This window comes from Limulus polyphemus, unplaced genomic scaffold (assembly GCF_000517525.1).
Source record: "Limulus polyphemus unplaced genomic scaffold, Limulus_polyphemus-2.1.2 Scaffold2589, whole genome shotgun sequence".
Lineage (NCBI taxonomy): Eukaryota > Metazoa > Arthropoda > Merostomata > Xiphosura > Limulidae > Limulus > Limulus polyphemus.
This window is the reverse complement of record NW_013668199.1, coordinates 156,454-163,113: the sequence shown is the minus strand read 5'-3', so window position 1 is coordinate 163,113 and position 6,660 is coordinate 156,454. Positions and strand designations below refer to the sequence as shown.

At 38.0% G+C, this 6,660-nt stretch overlaps 1 protein-coding gene across 1 annotated transcript in view; it reads right to left on the bottom strand.

Moving 5' to 3' along the window:
- Positions 1-1,469: 1,469 nt before the first annotated feature.
- The window catches only part of LOC106467371 (sodium/hydrogen exchanger 8-like), a 158,889-nt gene continuing 153,698 nt past the window's right edge, over positions 1,470-6,660 (bottom strand). Inside the window, exon 18 of the mRNA XM_022395538.1 lies at positions 1,470-1,651. The gene's annotated coding sequence lies outside the window, so the exon portion shown is untranslated. The remainder of the gene's footprint in view (positions 1,652-6,660) is intronic.

The window sequence follows — 6,660 nt, the reverse complement described above, 5'->3', positions numbered from 1 at the left end:
AGTTCTAGAAAGTAGAGGGCGTGAGAATAGTCACGTGATCTCGATGACGCAACAGTATTTTTCTCGAAGATGGGAAACTACAGATGGGAAAGTGACGACTTGGTAAACTGTTATACCGAGAAAGTTATGGGAAGTTGTCCTGCGTCAATCCCATGATACTTTAACAGGAGGACATCTCGGAATTAAGAAGACATTAGGGCAGTGTTACGACGTCGTTCTCGAACATTCAAGTCCTTTCCTTAAATCTCGTGATCCTTCTAGATATAGTGTAGTCTTGTATATATAAGACCGGCCACGAAGCGACGGGGAGGTAATGAATAATTGACAGTTGAGTCAAGCACGTGAGACGTTCGTTGAGAATTACAGCATTTGTTATAGAGCGACTGTTGAAATTAAGTGTATCGCAAAGTTATATTCAGAAAGAATAAACCAGTTTTATTAAGAAAGGACTTGTGTCGCTAAAGTTTCGTCGGAACAAATTTACGGAAAATTAACTAACGAACGGAGATGTTTGTTCATGATTTTGTTGCAAAACGTTTTCATGTAAATACATCCTTAATAGAAAGGTCTTTCTATGTAGATCAGGTTGCAGTGTTAAAAATAATTATTGTGCCAAGAACTTATTTATTGTTATATTAAACCAATAATAAATTTATATGTAATTATATGTAAACTATAATCATATGTTGAGATAATAAGCACTACTCTTAGTAACAATGCCCACCTTTGTAAAACACATGTAATACAAATAAATATATAAACGAAAACAAAAACATAAGTTGAGACCTGTATGTAACCATACGGGACTCTCGGCCTTTGTAAGTTGTATTTGATGATTCACTTATAAAGCAAAATTGTAAACATATGATCATGAAATTAGATTAAATTATTAGTTTTAAGATTATATTATGTTGACTTACATCATACCAATGCGCCCTCTGGTGCTAATTTGTGAACAACTTCTGTCTGTCATGGCGGCCTAACAATATGCCACTAGCAACATCATCGTCTCTACCCCTTCCTTCCCCCCAATCAGTGTATGTGTCTGAAAAAACGACCAAACTACTAACATCTCTGTCTACAATGCTGCTGGACAAGGTAGAGGCAGTTCACCTGAAAGTGAAGCAAAAATTCACAACCAAAACACGTGCTTTGCTCTTCCCTTCAGGATGACATATAAGTAGAGGCATCAGTGGCATGTGCTGTAGCACGTACACAGTGGAAGGACTGGGATAGACTTACCCATTCCCTTGGTACTAGTGTGGCAGTATCACATAATCAGGACATGTGGGTGATTGGTAAACCTCCAACTGGGTTCAGACCAGGCAAAAAGTGGATGTCTGGGTAGGATTGTGTCAGGTTTTGTTTTTGTGGAATTTTATACAGCAGTTGTCTGTGACTTGCTGACAGTAAAAGCAACGATGAATGAACAGCATGCACTACACTTGTTTCGATATCAATATATATATATATTCTGAACTAAATACACACAAATACATCATCATACACATAAACCTTGCCTTGTCCATAGCTTTGCTGCAATCTGCTATCTATCTGCTTCACTTTATACCTTTTGTCGCATTGTCGGTTCGCCATCATACCTTCACTATCAATTCCCATGCACCACTCTGTACTCTCGACAACAACGAGTCTTAAACAAAAAATACATCATAAACTAAACAAAAACAAAACAATATTACAATGATCATAAAAAACACAACAAATCAATGACAGCCATTTTATAGTGACATAAATCTCTCTTCAAAATAAATATTTACAATATTTTCTTTTCCACGATATACAAAGACTTCTTTCACATGCACAGTCTGCTCCAACATTTGCAGTCCCTTTGATAGCTTCTATATGTAACCTGTAGTTCTGAAGGTATAATGTTCACCTCATGATCCTCGTGCTATCGATCTTTCAGTTCTGAATGTATGCAAGTGGTTGATAGTCTGTTTGGATGATGAACTTCCCATATAGATAGTTCTGGAACTTCCAAACGGCAAATATGATGGCCAGACACTCTTGTTTAATCACAGAGTAATTTTCTATTTGTCAGCTTATTACTTATGTATGTTACAGGAAACAGCCCCTTTTCATGTTCTTGTAAAAGTACTGCCCCAATTCCAATGTCTGAAGCATCAGCCTGGACAATGAATGGTTTGTCGAAACCTGGCATTCTAAGAATTGGTGAGCTTCCTAACATGTTCTTTAATTTCTGGAATGCTACCTGGTGTGGTTATTCCCACTTCACTATGTTGGGTAAGTCCATGGTGCAGTAATTTCAGCATAATTTGGGACGAATTTCCTGTAGTATCCACCTAAGCCCAGAAAGTATCTGACTTCCTGCTTAGTCATTAGAGCTGGTGTATCTTGTATGTGGAATATCTTTTCCTTTTCCATGGCTATCTATCGGTTCCCAACTATATGCACAACAAACTCTAGCATAGAATACCCGATGTAGCACTTGGATGGTCTGATAATGAGGCCTGCTGCTCTCGATCGATGGAACAACTGTTTACGTTTCTTTAGGTGGTCTTCCCACCTTGCAGTTGAATGTTGCTGCTGAGTTCCCTAATTCAAATGGCATTCGCTTAAATTGGTAACATCCATCTGGTGTCACAAATAACCTTTACTGAGGTCGATTTTTGAAAAGAACCTGGCTCCATCTAGTTTTCTCATGATGGCCTCTGAATTGCCCATAGGTTCTGAGTCACGATATTCAGCTTCCAGAAGTCTATGCAGAAACGGTTTGATCCATCCTTTATCACGATTACAACTGGTGAACAGTAGGTTAAATTTGATGGCTCGATGATTCCAGCTTCCAAAATTGCTCCCACTTCCTGCTTTATCAGGTCTCTCATCACATAAGACATCTGATGGGCTTCACTCTGACTGGATCCTTGATTGTGGTCTCGATCTTGTGTTACACAAGGTCTGTCTTTCCAGGTTTATCCATGAAGATATCTGCATATTGGCACAGTAAGTCTTGTAATACTTTTTTTTTTACTTACCAGTCAGTTCTTCGCTGATATTGACGTCATATATGTTTCATCTCCACCTAGTGGTTTTAGGTCTAGTAGGTCCTCATATTCTAAGGAAATGTAACTCTCTTCTGGTTCAGCATCTATAACTGCTTCATACACCAGCAACATCCATCTCTGTTTTAATATTTGCACCTGTTAGATCTTCTTTTCTCCTGAAATACTTCTTTAACAAATTGGCATGGTACATCCTGGTCTTTTCATTCACATTCACCTTGTAGTCCATTCTGTTGAGTACTTCCTGTACTTCAAAAAGTCTTTTCTATTGCAGAGTGAGTTTGTTGTGATCTGTGAGCAGCAGAACTAAGACTTTTTTGTCCAACCTTGAAATGTCGATCCTTGGCTTTCTTGTCATAAAAATGTTTCTGACCACCTTGAGCTGCGTACATACTCTGTTGAGCAGGTTGACAGGTCTCCTCCAGTCGGTTTCTGAGGTCTAACACATACTGATATGTGTTCCTTATTTCTGACTCTTCTTCTCCATAGCTCTTTCAATATTTGCATTGGACCTCAAACTTTTTTCCATACAGTAATTCAAAGAGTGAAAATCCGGTATTTGCCTGTGGGGCTTCTCGATAAGCGAATAATACTGTCTTCAGGAACCTATCACAGTCACATAGTCTCTATTGGCTCTTCTTCCTTAGAATGCTCTTTAAAACTCCATTTACTCTCTCACAATATCCATTACATTTAGGATTGTATGGGGTGGTAAAGAGTTGCTGAGTACTGATGAGTCTGCACACTACCTGCATCAATTATGAGGTAAACTGGGTTCTTCTGTCTCTCAGGATTTCTATCTGAAAGCCTACTCTGCAAAATATCTCCAGAAAGGCTTCTGCTACTCTTTTTTGTCTCTATCTTTGCCTGTACTATTGCTTCTAGATAACGTGTTGCATAATTGACTACTGTAATGATACACCAGTTACCTTTATCAGACACAGGCACTAGTGGTATGATCAAGTCCACAGCTACTCTACTGAATGTTTCTTCTATGAGAGGTATCTTCTCCAATGGCACCTTGGCTACCTTTCCTTTTGGTATTGTTCTTTTTCAGATGTCACACGATCTGCAGAATCTAATCACATCTCCTATGACTCCTGGCCAATGGAAGTTACTGGTGATTCTGTCTGCCATTCTCTTTGTTCCTAGGTGTCCTCCCACAATTAATTCATAAGCCAACTTCATCACTTGAGTTCGGTATTATGTTAGTACTATGATCTGTTTCACTTCCCCAGTATAACTGCTTTGATAGATTCGGTATAGAACTCCCTTCTATATGTATTTTTCTCTTGTTTGTGCTCGACTTTCTCCTGAGCATTGTCTCAAAGATTCTGCAGTAAAGGGTCATTCTTCTGTGCTTCCTTCAGTTTCTGCAAACCTAATTTCGATATGTCGCCTATTGATACTTGCAGGAGCTTGATGTCTTATTTGCTCTTCTTTTCTTGAGCTCTGGTTGTGACAGCAGATGCTTCTTCAAGCTTCTTTCTGTTTAGTTCTTCCAGATTTCTACTACCTGGTATGTTTCATATTTCCAAGTCATGTATTGATTCCTTGATACACATGGCCTCAAGGTCTCCTACGTAATATGGAGTATCCACCTTTATTTTTGCTATAAGGAACTTTCTCACTATCCCATCGACTAGCACACACATCCGTACCTTATCTGTCATCTGATACTAGACTAGTTCTCACTGCTGCACCACTGCACCCAGTGTCTCATACAACCTTTACTTTCTTATCCCTAACATAGCCTTCACATATTGGCATATTATGATTTGTTGGCACCTCTTGATAGTTGTCGCATGCTCCTATTACTATTGGCACTGTTGATCCATTTACTTATTTGAGCTGACCATTAGTTGTGCACTGATCAATTGTTCTCTTTTGTATTGAATCTGAGTAGCCTTTGTTTTCTTTCTTCTGGCAGCAACATTCATTATGCCAGTCACTCGTTTCTTATCAGCACTGTCTTTGTAAACAGATCCAGCTGCTTTATAATGAGGTTTCGTCTATTGTTTACTAGCATTGGACTTGCACTCCTTTGCAATGTGTCCCATTTCATAACAAACATAGCATTTCTTCTCCCTTCTGTCTATTAATTAACCTCCTGTCACCTTTGGTAAGCTCCTGCTTCTGGTCAGCCACTACTGGTTTCACATTTGACTGGACATTCTTGGACTTACCAGCAATACTATCTCCATGGGCCTCCATATACTGTTCTGGCAGCTGGATCATCTCATCTACATCTTTTGGTGCTCTCTCTTTTAAGAACAGTGACATGTCGTTTGAGCACATGATCATGAACTGTTCTCACACTAAAAGGTCTGCCAATCCTTCAAACTCTTTTCACACCTGGCCATGTCAGTCCATCTGGTGAAATAACGCCACAGACGTGCTACAAACTGAAATACAGTTTCTCCAGTGTCGGGTTTGACTCCTCTGAACTTCCGAAAAAACCTTCTTCAGTAAGTTTATATCGTTTCAGTAAAGCTACTTTTAATTTATCAACACCTATTGCATCTTCTGACATCATGTCTGTATATACTTTTAGGCCTTTTCTTGTGAGAAGCGGGCTGAGACAGACTGCCTAGTTGCCTCTGTCCCAGTTCTGACTTTGGGCAAAGTCATGAAACATGCTCAAACACTCAACATAAAAAAAGAATTTGTAATTGAACACAAAAAAGAAGTAATAGGGTTTTTACTCTATAATGGCTGGCTTCAATGTTGTCAGAAACTAATTAGCTGCTGGAGCACAGATGAATCAGTCTTCTGCAATCAACAAAGGAAGAACAAATTGTGTCTATACCAACTGTTAAGTCAAACCAATGGCATAAAATTTGGAAAAAAATTCCTGAATAATTGTTTGTTTCTTGAATTTCACACGAAGCTACATAAGGGCTATTTATGCTAGCCATCCATAATTTTGAACAGACTGAAGAGTGGTATTTGACCACCGTCCTTATTAAAGCCTCTATAGTAGTGATATGATGTGAACTATAGAACCTCAGCCTCACTGTCTGGAATATTATCCAATGAGCCATGCTTGCCCTAAACCTGAATGGAAATATACATTCTAGTTATAGAAGGGTAAAAACATAGCAGTTATCAACTGTTACACTGTTATAAACTCATTTTTCAGTAATGTACTATAAAATTTACCACTTTCATTAAGAAGTGGGTGATTCTTCAAAATTAACAAGTCAAATTACTATAGTTTGTGAAATGATTTGAAAGGAAGTGGGGTAAAGCTGAAGATGTCTGGAGACATGACAAACCTTGACAATTTAAATGCCAATATGGAAAATGGTATATTCTGTTGCATTTTTGAACCTATTCAGGTTTATCCTTGCATCTCACATTTCCAGTACAGTAAACTCATTTTTAATTCAAAGTGTCCACATCCAAAAACTACCTCAGTTTGGTTTTCACAAATCTATATTTGTGTGTTTAGAGTTTCATTCACTAAGCATAAGAAAATTAGAGAATCAAAAAATTAATTAATTAATTTGAACTCCAAATTTTAATTACATACAATTTGTATTCTAAAATCATAATCCTGAACACAGTTTATAACAAAATATTACTGTACATACATCTTTAACAGTACAGCTGT